Source organism: Lithobates pipiens, unplaced genomic scaffold (genome assembly GCF_037356315.1).
Source record: "Lithobates pipiens isolate NorthernLeopardFrog02 unplaced genomic scaffold, aLitPip1_a1.2 Scaffold_13, whole genome shotgun sequence".
In the NCBI taxonomy this organism is placed as follows: domain Eukaryota; kingdom Metazoa; phylum Chordata; class Amphibia; order Anura; family Ranidae; genus Lithobates; species Lithobates pipiens.
Genome location: NW_027507718.1, coordinates 154,536,506 through 154,558,234, shown reverse-complemented (window position 1 = coordinate 154,558,234; position 21,729 = coordinate 154,536,506). Strand labels below are relative to the sequence as shown.

The window sequence follows — 21,729 nt, the reverse complement described above, 5'->3', positions numbered from 1 at the left end:
CGCACAGCCGCTCAACTAGCTCTCATCATTCTAAGGAAAGAGCAAGATCCAAAAGGCATCGGTCAGCTAGCCCTCCCAGGCAGGTAAAGAGGGAATGTAGGGCTTGATGTGCACCCCCGATGACAGATAAACTGATCTGTAAAGACTGTTTTCAAGCCTGCACAGATCGCGAAAAGGCAGAGGTGGAACAAGTTACAGAGTTGATCAAAAGAGTGGTTAACCACTTGACCACTGGGCACTTAAACACCCTTAATAACCAGACCAATTTTCAGCTTTCGGTGCTCTCACATTTTGAATGACAATTACTCAGTCATGCAACACTGGACCTATATGACATTTTTGTCCTTTTTTTCACACAAATAGAGCTTTCTTTTGGTGGTATTTAATTACCGCTCGGTTTTTAATTTTTTGTGCTATAAAAGAAAAAATACAGAAAATTCTGTAAAAAAAAGAATTTTTATTTGTTTCTGTTATAAAATTTAGCAGATTAGTAATTTTTTCTTCATAAATTTTGGCCAAAATTTATACTACTGCATATCTTTGGTAAAAATAAGTACAAATTGGTGGATATTATTTGGTCTTTGTGAAAGTTATAGAGTCCACATGCTATGGTGCCAATATCTGAAAATTTATCACACCTGAAGTACTGACGGCCTATTTGAATTCTTGAGACCCTAACATGCCAGAAAAGTACAAATACCCCCCCAAATGACCCCTTTTTGGAAAGAAGACATTCCAAGGTAGGGATGAGCCGAACACCCCCCGGTTCGGTTCGCACCAGAACTTGCGAACGACCCCCGCGTTCGTTACGAACGTTCGAACCCCATTGAAGTCTATGGGACTCGAACGTTCGAAATGGAAAGTGCTAATTTTAACGGCTAATATGCAAGATAGTGTCCTAAAAAGGGTTTGGGGACCTGCCTCAGGGGACGTGGGTCACTGCAAAAAAAAGTTTTAAAAACTGCCGTTTTAGCGGGAGCACTGATTTTAATGACGATTAAAGTGAAAAAAAAAGGTGAAATATTCCTTTAAATATGGTGCCTGGGGGGTGTCTGTAGTATGCCTGTGAAGTGCCACGTGTTTCCCGTGTTTAGAACAGTCCCTGCACAAAATGACATTAAACGGAAATAACACCATTTAAAACTGCTTGCGGTTTTAATGTTATATCTGGTTCCTGCAATATGGTTGAAAATCATTGAGAAAAATGGCATGGGTAGCCCTCCCTGCCCATTACCAGCCTATTTGGGTCTTGTACGCATATTAAGGGGAACCCCGTACCCATATTAAAAAAAGGAAATGCGTGTGGCCCCCAGGCCCTATATACTCAGAACAGCAGTATACAGGCGGTGCAAACAAGACAGGGACTGTGTAGGTTTGTTGTGTTAAGTTGAATCTGTTTGTAATTTTCAACTGGTACATTTTTAAAGTGTAGCTCCAGTCAAAAAAACTATTTTTAAGCTTTTTGGAAAACATAGGGAAGGGTTATCACCCCTGTATAATTTGTTTTGTCGTCCATCTTTTTTCATCTCACTTGCTGCTGTCTCCTTGCGTTTGCAAGTAGGAGATGTTTGTAAGTTGGATGTTTGAAAGTAGGGGCCTGCCCTATATTATAGCGGTATGTACTGGGTACAGAGCACGCAGACAGCACGCACTATCTCCTAACACTACTGACTGCAAGCTCTATTATTAACCACTTGACCACTGGGCACTTAAACACTCTTAATAACCAGACCAATTTTCAGCTTTCGGTGCCCTCACATTTTGAATGACAATTACTCAGTCATGCAACACTGGACCTATAGGAAATGTTTGTCCTTTTTTTCACACAAATAGAGCTTTCTTTTGGTGGTATTTAATCACCTCTCCGTTTTTTATTTTTTGTGCTATAAAAGAAAAAATACAGAAAATTCTGTAAAAAAAAGAATTTTTATTTGTTTCTGTTATAAAATTTAGCAGATTAGTAATTTTTTCTTCATAAATTTTGGCCAAAATTTATACTACTGCATATCTTTGGTAAAAATAAGTACAAATTGGTGGATATTATTTGGTCTTTGTGAAAGTTATAGAGTCCACAAGCTATGGTGCCAATATCTGAAAATTGATCACACCTGAAGTACTGACGGCCTATTTCCTTTTTTTTTCCCACAAAATTGTCATATTATCAGGTTATTTCACACACACAGCATATGCATACCAAAAGACCCTGGAGAATACAATGGTGGTTGTTGCAAATTTTTATCTTGCACGGTATTTGCGCAACAATTTTTCAAATGCTTTTTTTTTGGGGTGGAAAAACAGTTTTGTGCTTAAAAAACAAAAAAAAACAGTAAAGTTAGCCCAATATTTGCATAAAGTGAAAGATGAAGTTATGCTGAGTAAATAGATATCAAACATGTCACTCTTCAAAATTGCACATGCCCGTGGAATGGCGCCAAACGTCGCTACTTAAAAAATCCCCATAGGCGACGCTTTAAATTTTTTTTACTGGTTACATGTTTTGAGTTGCAGAGGAGGTCTAGGACTAGAATTATTGCTCTCGCTCTAACGTTCTCGGCGATACCTCACATGTGTGGTTTGAACACCATTTTCATATGTGGGCGGGGCTTACGCATGCGTTCGCTTCTGCATGCGAGCACATGGGGACATGGGCGCTTTAAAAAAAAATTTTTTTTTTATTGTTCATTTTACTTTATTTATTTTAGTTTGACATTTTTTTCCCCAAAAAATATATTTTTGATCACTTTTATTCCTATTACAAGGAATGTAAACATCCCTTGTAATAGGAATATGGGGTGACAGGTCCTCTTTACAGTGAAATCTGGGGGTCAATATGACCCCACATCTCACCTCTAGGCTGGGAAGCCTGAAATAAAAAATAAAAAAAAGATTCTGGCTTTGATCGTACTGGCGAGTTGGTAGAAGCACCGGAGGGCGGTGAGGGGTGGGGGGCGTCTATGGCTGGGTATTTCAGGGTATCACCGAGTATGGCTGGGTATCTCCGAGTATGGCTGGGTATGGCAATTTATGGCAGGGTATTGCAGAGTATTGGCGGGGTATTGGCGGGGTACTACAGAGTAATAGCAGGGTACTGCAGAGTATTGGGGGGTACTCCAGAGTAATGGCAGGGTACTGCAGAGTAATGGGGGTTACTGCAGAGTAATGGGGGGTACTGCAGAGTAATGGCAGGGTACTGCACTGCAGAGTAATGGCGGGGTACTGCAGAGTAATGGCGGGTACTGCAGAGTATTGGGGGGTACTGCAGAGTATTGGGGGGTACTGCAGAGTAATGGGGGGTACTGCAGAGTAATGGCAGGGTACTGCAGAGTAATGGGGGGTACTGCAGAGTAATGGCAGGGTACTGCACTGCAGAGTAATGGTGGGGTACTGCAGAGTAATGGCGGGGTACTGCAGAGTAATGATAGGGTACTGCAGAGTATGCACTGGTATTGCAGAGTATTGGCAGGGAATTGAGGGGTTAAATTCGGTGAGCAGCGATGTGGGCACTGCAGATGCAGCCCACATTGCTGCTGACACCGATCTCTTTCCCCTCCGCTGTACCGATCGGTACAGAGAGGGGAGGGAGGAACCGGCGTCATAACATGACGCCGGTTTGTTTACAAGTGATCACTCCGTCATTTGACGGAGCGATCACGTGGTAAACGGCCGCGGCGAGCGGCCGTTTACCGTGATCCGTGATGCGCCGGGTCCTGTGGACCCGGCGGTCACGGATGCTCTCGAGTGCGCGCCCCAGGGGGCGCGCGAGAGCAGAATTCTGGGAGGCCGTTAATTAACGGCCTCTCAGAGTTAAACAACCGCCCTGAAGCCGTTAATCGGCAATGGGCAGTTGTTAAGTGGTTAAAGCTAGATCACTAGCTATATAGGTGAGGTGAATATAGTGGTGTATTTGACGGAGCGATCACGTGGTAAACGGCCGCGACGAGCGGCCGTTTACCGTGATCCGTGATGCGCCGGGTCCTGTGGACCCGGCGGTCACGGATGCTCTCGAGTGCGCGCCCCAGGGGGCGCGCGAGAGCAGAATTCTGGGAGGCCGTTAATTAACGGCCTCTCAGAGTTAAACAACCGCCCTGAAGCCGTTAATCGGCAATGGGCAGTTGTTAAGTGGTTAAAGCTAGATCACTAGCTATATAGGTGAGGTGAATATAGTGGTGTATACTGCGGTCAGGGCACAGACAACAACCACTACACAGCAGCAAGATAGGAAATCAGCCAAAAACGATCGGTGTGTACTGTGTTGAAGGTACACAGAACACCCACTGCTTCAGATGCTAACACACTACACGAGGCCGCCTCAAAGGCGGCCTTATATAGTGTGGGGCGTGCACTACACAGCCTGAGCTATGATTGGCCACAGGCAGGATGCCTGTGGCCAATCATGGCTCACCTCGCTGCTGGCGCTACGATTGGCCAAGCATGCGGGGTCACAGTGCATGCTTGGCCAATCATGAGCCAGCAATGCACTGCGCCACCGCAGTGCATTGTGGTCCGCGCGCGCCACTCGAATTTTGACGCGAACGGCCCAAACGTTCGGAATTCGCAGAACGGCCGAACAGCCAACGTACGTTCGACTCGAACACGAAGCTCATCCCTATTCCAAGGTATTTATGTATGGTGCCCTCATACTCTAACCAAGAAAAGCTAAGAACCATTCCAAGATCAAAATACTGAAATCCCAGGAAGAAAGGATGAACAGTTAGAATAGGATCTGCCATTTGCTTCATAAGCCATAACCAAACATTTGGACTGTCTGCCATGTTGCCCTGGAAGCAGTTGAAAGAGAGACTGAATCAGATCTAGCCCGGCCTTCTCAGAGGAGCACTCTTCCGCCAGTCCAGCACAAACTGAGATTGACCCAGTCCCTCAGCCTTCTACTTCAGAACAACCTAGCAACCAGACTAGAGGCTTAATTATAGCTTACAATTGAAATGTAAGATGGTCTTCCAACAGCCGCCCTTTACTTCCAGAGAGCAGGGGCTGTAGACTTTCCCAAGAGGGATCAGACTGAAATCCCTGCTCTCTTTCTTATTCCTAACTCCATCCAGCAATATTTTTGGGTCCACAAAATTCAGTGGGTAAACCCAAGCAATGAGTTCTGATTAAAGCTCAAACTCAGGCAGTTGATTGAGCTATATACTTTTTCATTCCTAACGCAGTCAAGCAATATTTTTGGGTCCACAAAATTCAGTGATGAACCCAAGCAATGAGTTATGATTAAAGCTCATAACTCTGACACTGCTTCTATAGCATGTTAGACAATTTATTTTATCATCCTTAACCACTTAAGGACTGCTGCATGGCAATGTACGTCGGTGCAATGGCACCGACAGGCACAAGGGCAGCACAGTGGTGTAGTGGTTAGCACTCTCACCTAGGAATAAGAAGGGTTACTGGTTCAAATCCCAACCACAACACTACCTGCTTGGAGTTTGCATGTTCTCCCTGTGCCTGCGTGGGTTTTCTCCGGGTACTCCGGTTTCCTCCTACAATCCAAAGACATGCAGGTAGGTTAATTGGCCTCTGTCCAAAATTGTCCCTAGTATATGCATGGGGACCTTGGATTGTGGGCTCCTTGAGGGTAGGGACCAATGTGAGTGTGCAACGTACAGGAATAGGGACAATTGTAGACACTCACTCAGGTTGGACTGGTGTCTTTTTTCAACCTAGCTAACTATGAAACTATGAAAGCACGTACATGTACGTGCTCGCCTTCCAGCGGGTGGGGGGTCCGATCGGACACCCCTCCCGCTGGATGCGGCGGTCCGTTTCGCTTCAGGAGCAATCCGGGATGAGGGGATGGCCGTTGGTTTCTGGCCATCCCCTCTCGATTGCTCCTGGCGAATGAGAAGCTTCCCCGCTGTGTATAGTAAACACAGGCAGGGAGGAAGTGATGTCATTCTCCTCGGGGCGGTCTTATTGACCGGACTACGAGGAGAACAGTGAAAGTAAGTGTGCACCAATACTACACTGACATGTAGGCACACAAACCCGATCGCACCCCGCCCCCCCTCCCCCTCCCAGTCACAGTGTCACTGATTGCAGTGATCATTTATTTATTGATCACTGCATTTAGTGTCAGTTGTGACAGTAAATACTGTCAGGGCAGTTAATGTTAGGTCCAGGGTAGCCCCCTACCCCCCAATAAACGTGTTGCTGAGGCTACAGTCAGAAGGAGCGGTGGAGAAGGTGGCCTTCTGACCGATGCTTTCAGACAATAGTCTGCAGCCCCAAGGTATGATCGGTTCCAGCAACCATCGCCAGCATCTGATTTACATGGTGCAGGAATACCTAGGGGCAAGGTCAGGGTCTTGAGGATGGATCACTGGCCAGAGCTTGCACAGTATGCAATTGAGCTACTGGCCTGTCCTGCATCCAGCGTTCTTTCGGAACGCACCTTCAGTGCTGCTGGTGGCTTTGTTACCGATCACAGGGTGCGGCTGTCTACCGAATCAGTTGATCGACTGACCTTCATCAAGATGAATCAGTCGTGGATCACCCACAGCTACCAAGCACCTGAAGCTGATGTAACCGAATAATTTTTTTTTAAATATCACATCCCTTCAAGACTGCCTATGCTGAGTGACTGTCCTGTTATGTTGATTGTCTATCCTCTTCCTCCTCCGATGATATGTTGGAAGAACATTTCTGTTTCTGGGTGATGCCATCAGCCCAATTTTTCTGCCCCTGTTTAACAGGGGCGTTTAAGTACAATTTTTGATGCAATGCTTTGCAGCAGGGCTAATTCCTGCAATAAGTCCCTCAGCCTTCTACTGCAGAACAACCTAGCAACCAGACTAGAGGCTTAATTAAAACAGGTCGTCGACGCCAACAACATATTAAAAAAAAGCCTATGGCACCTGGTATTCCCAGCCGGTCTCCCATCCAGGTATTAACTAGGCCTGACCCTGCTTAGCATCCGAGATCAGATGAGATCGAGCAGTTTCAGGGTGACGTGGCCGTAGGCGAACTTGCTGGCCACTCTCAACCCTCTTGACAAACGCCAAGATGGTCACCTCGGCAAACAAGTAGTAAAATAAAACAGGTCGTCGATGCCAACAACATATTAAAAAAAAGCCTACTACATCTGGTATTCCCAAAGGTCTCTCATCCAGGGACTAAACAGGCCCAACCCTGCTTAGCATGTGAGATCAGACGAGATAGGGCACATTCATGGTGATGTGGCCTTAGACCATCTTTCTGTCCACTCTTAACCCTCTTGACAAATGGCAAGATGGTCACCTCAGCAAACAAGCAGAAAAATAAAACAGGTAGTTGACGCCAGCAACATATTAAAAAATCGCCTACAGCACCTGGTATTCCCAGGCTGTCTCCCATCCAGGTACTCACCAGGCCCGACCCTGCTTAGTATTCAAGATTGGACGAGATCGGGCGCATTCAGGGTGATGTGGCCATGGGCGATTTTGCTGGCCCTTTCTCAACCCTCTTGACAAACGCCAAGAAGGTCACCTCAGCAAACAAGCAGAAAAATAAAACAGGTCCTCGACGCCAGCAACATATTGAATAGACGCCTACGGCACCTGGTATTCCCAGGCCGTCTCACATCCAGCTACTAAGCAGGCCCGACCTTGCTTAGCATCTGAGATCAGACAAGATCGAGCGCATTCAGGGTGATGAAGCTGTAGGCGATCTTGCTGGCCACTCTCAACCCTCTTGACAAACGCCAAGATGGTCACCTCGGCAAACAAGCAGAAAAAAAAACAGGTCGTCAACGCCAACAACATATTAAAAAAAAAGCCTACAGTACCTGATATTCTCAGGCGGTCTCCCATTCAGTTACTAACCAGGCATGACCCTGCTTAGCATCTGAAATCAGACAAGATCGGACGCATTTGGGGTGATGAGGCCATAAGCGATCTTCCTTACTACTCTCAATCCTCTTGACAAAGGCCAAGATGGTCACCTCGGCAAAGAAGCAGAAAAATAAAACAGTTCGTTGTTGCCAACAACATATTAAAAAAAGCCTACAGCACCTGGTACTCCCGAGCGGTCTCCCATCCAGTTACTAACCAGGCCCGACCCTGCCTAACATCCAAAATCAGACGCATTCAGGGTGATGTGGCCATAGGCGATCTTGCTGGCCACTCTCAACCCTCTTGACAAACGCCAAGATGGTTATCTCGGCAAACAAGCAATAAAATAAAACAGGTCGTCGATGCCAACAACATATTAAAAAAAAGCCTACGGCACCTGGTATTCCCATGCGGTCTCCCATCCAGGTACTAACCAGGCCCGATCCTGCTTAGCATCCGAGATCAAACGAGATCGAGCGCATTCAGGGAGATGTGGCCGTAGGTGATCTTGCTGGCCACTCTCAACCCTCCTGACAAACGCCAAGATGGTCACCTTGGCAAACAAGCAGAAAAATAAAACAGGACGTCGACGCCAACAACATATTTAAAAAAAAGCCTATGGCACCTGGTGTTCCCAGGCGGTCTCGCATTCAGGTACTAACCAGGCCTGACCCTGCTTAGCATCCGAGATCAAACGAGGTTGAGTGCATTCAGGGTGATGTAGCCGTATGTGATCTTGGTGGCCACTAGGGATGAGCTTCGTGTTCGAGTCGAACATACGTTCGACTCGAACATCGGCTGTTCGTCCGTTCGGCGAAGTCCGAACATTTTGGTCCGTTCGCGCCAAATTCGTGTGGCGCTCACGGCCCACAATGCACTGCGATGGCGCAGTGCATTGCTGGCTCATGATTAGCCAAGCATGCACTGTGACCCCGCATGCTTGGCCAATCGCAGCGCCAGCAGCGAGGAGAGCCATGATTGGCCACAGGCAGGATGCCTGTGGCCAATCATAGCTCAGGCTGTGTAGTGTGTTGGCGTCTGAAGCAGTGGGTGTTCTGTGTACCTTCAACACAGTACACACCGATCGTTTTCGGCCGATTTTCGATCTTGCTGTTGTGTAGTGGTTGTTGTCTGCGTGCCCTGACCGCAGTATACACCACTATATTCACCTCACCTATATAGCTAGTGATCTATCTTTTATAATAGAGCTTGCAGTCAGTAGTGTTAGGAGCTAGTGCGTGCTGTCTGCGTGCTCTGTACCCAGTACATACCACTATATCCACCTACATAGCTCTTCTCTATTTGAGCCCACTTGCCATCTGCAGGAGTTATTGGAAGTTGTGTGTGCCTCCAGCACAGCACAGTATACATCTGTATATACCCCTTTATCTCTGGTGTTCTATAATAAAGGCATCTGCAGGAGTTAGTGGGTGTTCTGTGTACCTTCAACACAGTACACACCGATTGTTTTCGGACGATTTTCGATCTTGCTGTTGTGTAGTGGTTGTTGTCTGCGTGCCCTGACCGCAGTATACACCGCTATATTCACCTCACCTATATAGCTAGTGATCTATCTTTTATAATAGAGCTTGCAGTCAGTAGTGTTAGGAGCTAGTGCGTGCTGTCTGCGTGCTCTGTACCCAGTACATACCGCTATATCCACCTACATAGCTCTTCTCTATTTGAGCCCACTTGCCATCTGCAGGAGTTATTGGTTGTTGCCTCCAGCACAGCACAGTATACATCTGTATATACCCCTTTATCTCTGGTGTTCTATAATAAAGGCATCTGCAGGAGTTAGTGGGTGTTGTGTGCCTCTAGCACAATATACACTACCCAACTGCTTTTTTACCCAACTCCCTTCAGGCCATTACCATGTCTGGAAGGCCAGCAAGGAGAGGCAGACAGGCGCGAGCCAATAAAAGAGGGCAAGCAGGCTCTGTGTCTAGAGACAACAGTGCTGGTCGTGGACGCGGTGCATTGTCATCAGCACGTGGCCATGGGACACGCTTGTCCTTCTTTTCGGCAGCTGGACATGTTGAGCCGCAACATGCCAACGACTTGGTAGAGTGGATGACCAAGCCCTCTTCATCCTCCTCATCCTCTCTCACCCAGTCTCAGGGTACTAGCAAAGCAGCTGCCAGCGCATCGTCTTCCCTCCTCTCAATGTCATCATCAGTGATTCCTTCCCTAGACCCACCACGTCCTCCTGAGGAGTCTCCTGAACTCTTTGAGCACAGTGTTGGGTGCATGCTCCAGGAGGATGCCCAGTGTTTTGTGGGCTCTGATGATGACACTCAGCTAGAGGAAGGCAGTAGCGTGAGCGCAGAGAGAGGGGATGCTCAAGAAGGACAGCAATCTGGCAGTCATGTTCCACAAGCTGCAGCATACTGCCAGGTTTGCTACAGCGATGAAGAGGGAGGGGATGATGAGGGCACTGACTCCACGTGGGTGCCTGGAAGGAGAGAGGAGGAGGAGGAGGAGGAAGAGGAGGCACATGTCCAACGAGGCAGGATGCCCTCCGGGGGCCAGATTAGGGACAGCACACCGACTGAATCACACCGCAGAGCTCCGCCTGTGCAGGGCGCTGCCTTTGCGCGTTATTCTAAAAGTTCTTTGGTGTGGGCCTTTTTTGAGACGAGTGCATCAGATCGCACCGCTGCTATTTGCAACATATGTCTCAAGCGTATCTCGCGTGGCCAAAACATCAGCCGCTTGGGCACCACATGCTTGACCAGACATATGTTGACCTGCCATGCAGCTCGTTGGCAAGCGTACCTCAAAGACCCACACCAAAGAACAAAGCGGACCTCTCCTTGCTCCTCATCAGCTGGCATCTCCAACCCCACTAGACCTTCAGTCCTCTCTGAAACCTGCTCTGAGAGGAATGAAGGTGTAGAATTAGGTGTGTCACAGCCAAGTGCTTCCGGGAACTCTGCTAGCGGTACACCCACGTCCGATTATAGCAGGCAAATGTCCCTGCCCCAGCTGCTGGACCGGCGAAAGAAGTTCACTCCCAGCCATCCACATGCCCAGCGGTTGAATGCTAGCTTGGCTAAATTGCTAGCACTTCAACTGCTGCCTTTTCAGTTGGTAGACTCGGCCCCCTTCCGTGAGTTTGTACAATGTGCGGTTCCTCAGTGGCAGGTCCCCAAACGCCACTTTTTCTCATGGAAGGCGATTCCGGCTCTCTACCGGCATGTGGAAGGCAATGTCCTTGCCTCGCTGGACAGGGCGGTCAGCGGTAAGGTGCATATTACCGCTGACTCATGGTCCAGCAGGCATGGACAGGGACGTTACCTGTCTTTCACGGCCCATTGGGTCACTCTTCTGGCAGCTGGGAAGGATGCAGGACAAGGTGCAGTAGTGTTGGAGGTTGTTCCACCACCACGCCTCCAAAATGCTACTATTGGTTGTGACACACCTCTTTCCTCCACCCCCTCCTCTTCTTCTTCCTCCATGGCCTCTTCCAGTGCTCTGTCCTGAGAACCAGCGGTGCTTCGTAGGCGTTCCAGGGGCTACGCAAGTACGCAGGCAAAACGGTGCCATGCCGTGCTTGCGCTGGTTTGTTTGGGGGACAGGAGCCACACTGGGGCGGATGTTTTGTCAACTCTGCAGGGGCAGGCCGAGAGGTGGTTGACACCACGCCAGCTTAAGCCAGGAATGGTGGTTTGCGACAATGGCACCGACCTCCTCTCCGCCCTCCGACAGGGACAACTGACCCATGTGCCCTGTGTAGCTCACGTCCTTAACCTGGTGGTGCAGCGGTTCTTGGGCAGGTACCCGGGCTTACAGGATGTCCTGAAGCAGGCCGGGAAAGTCTGTGTGCATTTCCGACGCCGGTTTGAAGATTTGCTGGTGACTTCGGATATGAGGTCATTCTTTCAGCCGACCCATCGACAGGTGTCATCCGGATCCAGCATCAGGGAACGCCTAGACCGTCAGGTGTCCGACTACATCGGGTTAACGGCCGATGTGGACACTCTGAGGAGTGATGAACCCCTGGACTACTGGGTGGGCAGGCTTGACCTCTGGCCAGAGCTTGCCCAATTTGCAATGGAACTGTTGGCTTGCCCCTCATCCAGTGTCCTGTCCGAAAGGACGTTCAGCGCAGCAGGGGGGATTGTGACCGATAAGCGTACTCGCCTAGCTCACGTCAGTGTTAACTACCTCACATTTCTAAAAATTTATGAGGCATGGATCTCGGAGGAATTCAACACATGTGACCAGTAGACCATGTATATGTCTATAAACTATTTTTTTAATCGAGCACAGAGACCTTCTTTCTTCATTTGGCTCACTTCCTTGTCCAAAAAAAGCACACCGTACTATATGCCCGCACCCTCCTCTTTGAAGAGGTTGAGCGGTGTCATATTTTTACTGGGGCTGCTTATTATGAGGGGCTCCCACCATCCCTGTGCTGTGCTGACATCCTCCTGGGGCTGTACCTCTGTTGTGCAAATTATGAGGGGCTCCCACCATCCCTGTGCTGTGCTGACTTCCTCCTGGGACTGTATCTCTGCTGTGCATATTTTGAGGTGCTCCCACCATCCCTGTGCTATGCTCATTATGAGGGGCTCCCACCATCCCTGTGCTATGCTGACTTCCTCCTGGGGCTGCTTAAGGTGCTGCTGTCAGTGCTGTATATCACGGTGCAGGTGTCATTGCTGTATGTCACGCTGCTGATGTCAGTGAATGAATGAATGAATGAAATACTTATATAGCACACAATGCGAACTGAATCGCCTCTAGGCGCTGTGGCGAGCCTTGATCATCTGCTAAAAGAGGAAGGTCTTGAGTTTTTTCCTAAAAGCCAGGTGATTTTCTTCCAGGCGGATGTTGATTGGTAGAGCATTCCATAGCCGAGGCCCTTGGACAGCGAATCTCCGATCCCCCTTGGATTTATACCGGGCTTTGGGCACGAGGAGGAGGTTTTTGTTGGCTGATCGAAGACTGCGGTTTGGTGTGTAATTATTTATTTTCTCCATTAGGTATTGCGGAGCTTCTCTATGCACGCATTTGTGGGTGAGGCAAAGGGTCTTGAACGTGATCCAATTTTTTACGGTTAGCCAATGTAAGCTCCTCAGTGAAGGAGAAATTGATTCCCAGGTTTTTTTTCCTGTTATCAGCCTTGCCGCCGTGTTTTGGATCAGTTGTAATCGCGCAAGTTGATATTGTGGTAATCCTATGTAAAGCGAGTTTGCGTAGTCCAGTCGTGAATTAATGATTGTTCCAACTACCACTGCTTTGTCATTCTTTGGGATAAAAGGGATGAGTCTGCGAAGCATGCGCAGCAGATGGTGAGATCGACTGACTACAGATCCTATTTGCACATCCATTGACATTTGTGCGTCTAAAATAACCCCGAGACTCTTCGCTTTGGTCTTTGGGGAGATAGTCTGCCCAAAGACGGTTGGTGGAGACCAGGAGGTTTTGGTTGCGGGCTTATGATTTTGGTGTAAGATAAGAAGCTCTGTCTTTGATTGGTTCAGCTGGAGGGAGTTGGTGGTCATCCAGTCCTCTATTGATTTGAGGCAGTTTTCAAGTTGTTGTTGGTGATCTTTTTTTCCATTGATCCGGAAATAAAGTTGCGTGTCGTCAGCGTAAGAGTGGAAGCAGAGATCTGAGCATCTGATGATTTGAAGGAGTGGGCGAATGTAAATGTTGAAGAGAACGGGTGACAACGGAGAGCCTTGAGGGACTCCGCAGGTGACTGCCCGAGTTTCGGAGAGGAATTTTCCTAGTTTCACTGTCTGTGACCGATTTCCTAGGAAGGACGCGAACCAATGGAGATCTATGTATTGGACTCCGGCTACTTCTGTGAGGCGGACGAGTAGAGTATTGTGATCTACTGTATCAAACGCTGCACTTAGGTCTAGCAGTACGAGGAGACACGGCTCTCCGTCATCTGCCGCTTCGAGGGCATCATCCCAAATCTTGAGGAGAGCTGTTTCTGTTCCATGACCCGGGCGGAAGCCTGATTGCAGCGGGTCCAGGAGTTTGTGAGTATCCAGGTGAAGTTGTAGCTGATGTACTACAGCTTTCTCCATGATCTTAGAAATGGTGTTGAGGCTTGTAATCGGCCTACGGTTGTTTGGATCCTGAGGGTCCAGGTTTGGTTTCTTGAGTAGAGGTTTGACGATGCCTTGTTTGAGGATGCTGGGAACAATCCCTTCGTGGAATGATCAGTTTATGAGGTGGGTTATGGTTGGAGCCACGATGTCGGAGCATTCTTTCAGTAGTTTTGTGGGGATGATGTCAATAGGTGAGGTACTGTCACGCAGTTTATTAATGATGTTTTTTGCGGTGTCTACGGTTATTGGGGATAGTGAAAATTTTGGCGGTTGCGGTATGTTGGTGCGGACATCCTCTTTATGTATTTGCTGGCTGAGGTTGGATGTTTTCTTCTGACAAATTGTTTCCCTGATGGTTTTGACTTTATCGATGAAAAAATCCGACAGTTTGTCACAGTAATCCTGGGATTCGCTTTCTGGGGGTTCTAGGCACACCGGATTCATTGATTGATTAACCAGTTTAAACAGTTCCCGTGGTTGGTTTGCGGCTGTTGAGATTGTATATGAGAAGTGGTCCTTTTTGGCTTTGAAGATTGCTTTCCGATAATTCTCTGTCAGACCTTTGTAGTTAAATAGGTTTTCCTCGTTGGGATTTCTTTTCCATGTTCTTTCTGCTCTTCTGCGTTCTTGCTTTAGTACGGAGAGGGAGCTATTAAACCATCCAGCATTTTTCTTCCTGATGAGAGCCCTGCGTTTTGGTGCTACCGAGTCTGCTGATTGCAGTAATGCCTTGTTCAGGGAGTTGAGTGTTTCCTCCGTAGAGTGGTTTAAGGTTATTGTAGATATTTTTTTGGACAGAGTGGTTTTGAAGGCTTCGGAGTACAGTTTTTTATGCGATCTGGTCCAGTGCGTTGTTACAGGTTTCCGTTTTGCGTTGGTGGTGTTGGTAGTGATTTTGAATTTGATGGCGTGGTGATCCGTCCATGAGTTATGTTGTCGAGTATGTTGACGTCGATGTTCTGTTTGAAAATGAGGTCCAGGGTGTGTCCTGACCCATGCGTGGGAGTCTTTATCAGTTGCTGTAGACCCAGTTCTTCTAGTTGATTGATGCAGGCAGTCGCGATGGGGTCTTTAGGCTCGTTTGCCCAAAGGTTGAAATCTCCGAGTGCCAGGAAATTTTTGAATTTTAGGGTGTGCATTGCAAAGGATTCCGTGAGGGGTGAAAGAAGATTGGACTTTGGTCCCGGTGGTCTGTAGCACAGTAGTATATGAGTGGTGTCATGGGGTGTTGGTTGAAAATGTAGCGTCAGGGTTTCCATAAAAGACACTGGGTTCTGAGATGATGGTTTAGTGAGATCCAGGTGACCTTTAAAGATCACTGCTAGGCCTCCTCCTTTTTTCCCTATCCGGTGTTCGGTTAGGATCCTGTAGTTTTCCGGCACCAATTCGGTGAGGATGGTGTTGCATTCAGAGGTTAACCAGCTTTCGGTGATGAAGAGGCAGTCTACATTGTTCTCGATGATGAAGTCGTGTACTTCCAGTCTATGTTTGACTGCAGACCTGGCGTTAATCAAGGCGCAATCTAATTGTAGTGGTCGAGTAGATGTCTTCCTGTGGTTGGGAGCTGGTTGTCGTCCGGTTTTTAATAGTTGTTCTCTTTGAAGTATTTTTTGTATGGAAGATGGCAATGTGGTGTTGATGTTCCTTAGTCTGTGCAGAACTTCAGCTGAGTATTTGAAGTAGCACATGGTTTGTGGATGCTGTTGATGGTACTATGGGCCTAAGATGATGATCCTGATCAGGGTATTGATCCTGAGGTGGGGCTAGGTATCAGACTTGCCGCCGTGCTTGAGGCTATTAGCGCGCAAGTTGATCAGGGGATGCCTATATGGATGCAGAAGGAGTTGTTGTATTCGGTTGCTGGCTGTTCCAGCTGCCTTTACTTAAGGTGGAGGTCTCCGCTTAGAAAAGAAGTCTGGCTGTGATCTGGAATAGTCGTCCTAGGATAGCGTAAAAAATGGAAAGGAGGCCGGAGGTAGGGGTATGCTAACCTATGGTTGTTCCAGAGGAAGGCGAAAAACCCCCTGACAGTAGCAGCCAAATGCACCAGTGGGGCAAAAATTCCTTCCTGATCCCCGTAGGCGGTCGGACGGAGTCCCTGGAACAATCACTGGGGGGGGGGGGGAGTGGGGGTGCAAGCTTACCTGGCTGCGGTTGTCCCCTTTAAACACTCTGGTTCCGGTGAATCTGGCTTGCTGTCAGCCTGACGTTTCTGGAAAGCTGTCTGGTTGCCCCTTGCAGTGGGATCTTTAAAATGGAGGGGAGGATGGATGTAGGATAGAGGTTAGAGACTCCTGTCTTAACTCCTGTTTTCAACTCCTGGTTATTAACTCTCCACTTTAGTTCAAAAAATCCACTTGTGTTCAGAAAATCCACATGCAAGCCACAATCAGGGAGTAAGCTGCTCTCTATCACGGTGCTGTTGTCAGATCACTCTATCACGGTGCAGGTGTCATTGCTGTATGTCACGCTGCTGATGTCAGTGCTCTCTACAACGGTGCTGCTGTCAGATCACTCTATCATGGTGCAGATGTCATTGCTGTATGTCACGCTGCTAGTGATCATCTCCTGCACCCTCTTCTTTGCCTACCCTGGTCCCAGACCTTCCCTCTCCTCCATTGCCTTCATGCGCTCCACATTCCTGAATTGTCACAACATTTTCCCATATAAAAAAAGAATGCTTGTAGTTGTCGATCCCAGATTCACCTCATACATGTGTTATGTCATTGGCCATGTGGTGGGACTATGTTTGCACAGCTATTAATTCTTTTGTGGCTGCAAATTTGACCTGTAGGTTTGCGAAGTTCACCTCCCATTGAAGTCAATGGGGCCCGCCTCGAACGTTCGGTTTCGCGAACGATCGGCCACGTTCACGGTCCGCGTTCGCGAAACGTCCCGTTGGAAGTTCGTCCATCACTAATCAGCACTCACTCTAGTCTCGGGTTAGGTTTGTCAGGTAGGTTTTCCTAACTCACTGTCGCTTATGTCAAATTAGATCATGTCTCAGGCGGCAGATATCGAGGATTCTGAGATCGTCCCTCCTTCCCAGGCGGGGGAGTCTGAACATGGCAGCACATCCTCCATGAGGTCTTGGACGGTCCCTAGGTTGATGGCTGAACTTCGTCGTAGAGGTGTCGCTTATCTGGCTTCGGCTCGTAAAACTGAACTTTTCAGACTTTTATTCCCCACTGCTTCAGGTGCTACCCCTGAACAAGTGGGTGCGTCACTCACGTTGATTGACTCCTCCCTTAGTGTGTTGGCGACATCTTTTCAGGAGTTACGATCCTAGGAGGAGGTTTTGGAGTGTCCTCCGTGCCGGGCACCAGTGGCACCTGTGGGTCTTGACATAGCAGCAGTCTCGGGGTTATCTTGGAGGGTAAGGACGTTAACTTGGCCTCCCTCTTGATCGTGGCCCATGACATCGCGGACAACAAGTCATATGCTTGTGGCGACGTGTCGGTGGTAGCCAAGACCATGGACCATAGGCTCCGTCACAAACTTTCCATCCCTGATTTCTTGTTAGCCTTTAGCATCTTCAGGGATGTGGTTTGCTCGGTCAGTCCTCAGAAAAGGGAGGAGCTTGACCTATATTTGTACGCGGTGGTGGAGTTGGGACAGAAGTGTGGTGGAGTTGGGAGAGAAGTATGGTGGGTCAGCATTTTACGATTATCATCAGTCCTTTTCAGCTAAAGCAGGGGCGGTGTTCGCTCAGCACCAGGTCACAACTGACTGGAGCAAGGTGGACACTGAACTTTTTTGTCGGCATTTTGCTGGGTTGAGGTCCCCGGTCTGCGCCACTTGCCAGTCCTCAGCACATACTACTTACTGGTGCCTTCTCATGGGTCCCCCATCAGTGCGGGGCACTTCCAGGGGCCTCTCTGGTGTTTTACCTTCCCCAGGGCTTTCCACTTCTTTTGATAAACTGGGCCGCCCTATTCAGTTTTTGGGGAAATCGCAGGTCTGTAACAATTTCAATCAGGGTTCATGTAATTACAGCCAGTGTCGTCTCCTTCATGTCTGTGCCAGCTGCTTTAGGGCACATCCCAAATAATTGTGTTCACTCAAGCAGGGGAAATCTTCCTGACTAAGCCGGATCAACGCCTTGGTTTTACAGGCCTTTTTGGAGTTTCATCCGTCTCCCTCTTTACGGCAATTCTTGGTGGAGGGTTTCACACACGGGTTTCACATGGGCTCATCACCTTACCGCAGGGCACCTTTGAGTGCAAGAATTTATTGTCCGCAGGCACAGACATGGAAGCGGTGGATCGGCTGCTTCAATCGGAGCTGGGGAAGGGGTTCGTCATCGGCCCCTTTTCCACACCTCCGTTTCACCAGTGGAGGGTCAACCCTTTGGGGTTGGTCAGGGGGAAATTCTCCAATAAATTAAGGTTAATTTATGACTTGTCTGCGCCTCATTGTTCAGTAGTGCCTAGCTTGAATTCCCTGGTTCCCTCTGAGGAATTTTCACTGAAGTACGCATCAGTGGATTTAGCTATCCAACGCATCATCTGTGCAGGAAGGAATGCTTGGCTGTCTAAAGCATATATTTCTGATGCTTTTAAGCTCCTTCCTATTCAGCCAGCGCTTTGGCGGTGGCATGGGGTCAAATGGAGGGATTTGTATTATTTTGCCACCAAGCTTACCTTTGGGTCTAGAAGTAGTCCTTGGCTTTTTAATGTGTTTGCGGAGGCGCTCAATTGGATTCTCAAGCAGAAGGAGCGTTGTCAGGAGGTTATTCATTACCTGGATGACTACCTTCTGATTGAGAGTGAGGGTCAGGCAGGGCAGGACTTACCATTGGGCTTGACTGGGCTCAAGCCCATGGGCCCCTCCCAATAGGGGGCCCAGCCAAGATACATAGCCGAGTGTACTCAGCTTGGCTCCACTCACAGTCACGCCCTGTGATGGACATAACACAGGGACTGGACGTGACTGTGAGCCAATTTCGAGTACCCTAGGTTACTCTCGGCTCCGCTCGGGACTGCGAGAGGACCCGAGAGCTGCCAAGAGGACCCGAGCCGCCGAGAGGACCAGAGAGCCACCGAGATACAGAGTCTGCACCATTTTTAAACTTCAAGACTGCAATAATAAGGCTGCAAATGACAAGGCTGCAAATGACACTGACAAGGCTGCATATGGACACTGATAAGGCTGCATTGATGGGCATTTAAATGTACATTTTTTTCCTTAAACTTCCCTCCAAAACTTGGGGTGGGTGTTATAAGCTGGTGTGTGTTATATGCCTATAAATATGGTAATGTATAGAAGGTAGGGCCCGAAAGTGACTCAAGCCCAGGGGCCCCCACCACCCTAAGTCCTGCCCTGGGGTCAGGTACCTTCGGATCTTCAGAAGTTGGTAGCTGTTTTTTCCGCTCTCAATGTTCCATTGGCAGACAAAAAAATGGAGGGCCCGGCTACCACTCTGACCTTTCTGGGTATCGTTCTGGACTCCCAGGCCATGCAGGACCAGCCTGCCGGAGGATAAGTTGGTCAGGATCAGAGAGCGGATCCATGGGTTTCTCATTTCCCAGGCCGCTACTAGGAAGGATTTGCAGTCGTTACTGGGCATGTTGAACTTTGCCATGAGGATCATTCCTCAGGGCAGGTCCTTCATTTCCCAGTTGCTGGCTTTGCTACCAATGGCCCCGGACTCGGATTCTAGGGTCATTTTAGATTCCGCAGCTTTGTCCGATTTGCACATGTGGGATGAGTTCCTCCATCACTGGAACGGAATTTCCATGTTTATCCCAGCAGTGTCGTTGTCTTCTTTGCAAGTAGTTACCGATACCGCCACCTCTAAAGGTTATGCAGCCATTTTTGATACGCATTGGCTGGCGGGGCATAGTCAGAAGAATGTGGCATGATTCCCAGGTTCTTTCAGACGTCGGCATTATTTGAGATTGACCCCATAGTGGCGGCAGCCCAGGTTTGGGGACATTTATGGACGGGCAATACTGTCACGTGTTTCACGGACAATCAGGCAATTTAGGAGGTCATCAATAAAGGCAGGTCTAGTTCCTTGCTCATCATGTCTTTTTTTATGCAGGCTCACTTGGTTGTCACTTAATTTTAGGTTTCACATAGCCTGCAGGTTTATTAGTGGCGTGCAAAATTCTGCAGCGGATGCGCTGTCCCGGTTTGATTTTTCATCTTTTTTCCGGCAGGTTCCGGACGCAGACGTATCGGCGACCCCCTCCCCGCAGTTTTCACTTCTGAAGATGGATTAGGGTTGCACTTGACAGGCGCATTGGGGATGATCGACAGGTCTCTGTCCATCAACACCAGGCGGGCTTACCACACAGCTTGGAAAGCTTTTCAGACGTTTTGTACCCTTTTCCCCAGGTCGGATTGTTTGGACGTGCGGTACATTTTAGTGTTTGTAGCTTACTGTCATTCTCAGCTCGGGTTATCTCACGGCACAATCAGGGGTTACTTGGCGGGCGTGCAGTATTTTTTCTCTTTACATTATCCCGGCAGACCCTTGGTGTTTGCGGCTCATGCGGTCAAGGCGGTTCTGAGGGGTATTCAGAAGGGTAGCTCGCCGAGCCCCAGCAATAGGCTTCCTATCACCGGGGACATTTTCCGGGCCTTGTCGGTCACGTTATCTAGATCTCCTTTCGGGGTTTTACCTAGTCTGGTGCAGATGGCGGCAATTTATTTGTCCCTCTATGGTTTTCTTAGGCCAGGGGAATTTGCTTGTACCGGGGCTGGGTCTAGCACGTTGTCCATTAATCAATTAGTTAGGTATCCTGATCATTTTTTATTACATTTAGAGGTTTGTAAGACGCAACAGATTGGATCCGGCACAGATATCAGGTTTTTCAGGATCAATTCGGTGCCCGGTCATGGTTTTTGATCTGTTGTTGCTCCAGTTGGCAGGACAACCCAGGGATGGTCCTCTTTTGCCCTTTAACGGGGCCCCGCTCACATCATCACTTTTCATCAAATACTGCCGCACACTTTTGGGGAGTTTGGGGCTCAACCCCAAGTCCTACTCGGGTCACTCCTTTAGGACCGGGGCAGCCTCTGCAGCTTCACCTCAGGGGGTCCCCGTGCATATCAATAAGAGATTGGGTAGGTGGAGGTCTTAATGCTATGCCAGGTATATCCCGGAGCCGGTAACAGAGATGTCCCAAGTGTTTCTTCATTCGACTGATTGATTGGTTCAGGTTGAATAAACTTTGTATTTTCATCTCCCTGTCTGTTGTACTTTTTGCCCCCTTTTAGGCATACTGACCACGGCACACCTTCAGGTCACTTTCTTTCAGTAGCTGTCATTCCCATTTCATCATTGTTATAAGGGTCTCTGAGGACAAGTGGGGAGGCGGAACGTAGGCCCGCCGTCATTTGTGGGAGGAGCCTCACTGTTATAAGACGGCCTCGGTTCCTCCCTGCCCTGTAGGATGTTTCCGGAGGTGACCACGGCACAACTTCAGGTCACTTTCTTTCAGTATCTGTTATTCCCATTTCATCATTGTTATAAGAGTCTCTGAGCACAAATATAAAAAAAAGCCTACGGCACCTGGTATTCCCAGGCGGTGTCCCATCCAGGTACTAACCATGCCCAACCCTGCTTAGCATCCGAGATCAGACGAGATCGGGCGCATTCAGGGTGATGTGGCCGTAGGCGAACTTGCTCGCCACTCTAAACCCTCTTGACAAACGCCAAGATTGTCATCTTAGCAAACAAGCAGAAAAATAAAACAGGTAGTCGATGTCAACAACATATTAAAAAAAGCCTACAGCACCTGGTATTCCCAGGCAGTCTCCTATCCAGGTACTAAGCATGCACAACCCTGCTTAGCATCCGAGATCAGGCATATTTCGGG

The 21,729-nt window shown here is 48.5% G+C and overlaps 2 non-coding genes and 2 pseudogenes across 2 annotated transcripts; all 4 read right to left on the bottom strand.

Moving 5' to 3' along the window:
* Positions 1-6,860: 6,860 nt before the first annotated feature.
* On the bottom strand, positions 6,861-6,979 carry LOC143979506 (5S ribosomal RNA; annotated as a pseudogene).
* A 334-nt stretch (positions 6,980-7,313) lies between these two features.
* Positions 7,314-7,432, bottom strand: LOC143979750 (5S ribosomal RNA; annotated as a pseudogene).
* A 779-nt stretch (positions 7,433-8,211) lies between these two features.
* Positions 8,212-8,330, bottom strand: LOC143977561 (5S ribosomal RNA). The gene has a single exon (XR_013273835.1). It is a non-coding gene; the product is annotated as a 5S ribosomal RNA (ribosomal RNA).
* A 13,080-nt stretch (positions 8,331-21,410) lies between these two features.
* On the bottom strand, positions 21,411-21,529 carry LOC143976450 (5S ribosomal RNA). The gene has a single exon (XR_013272757.1). It is a non-coding gene; the product is annotated as a 5S ribosomal RNA (ribosomal RNA).
* Between the last annotated feature and the right edge of the window lie 200 nt (positions 21,530-21,729).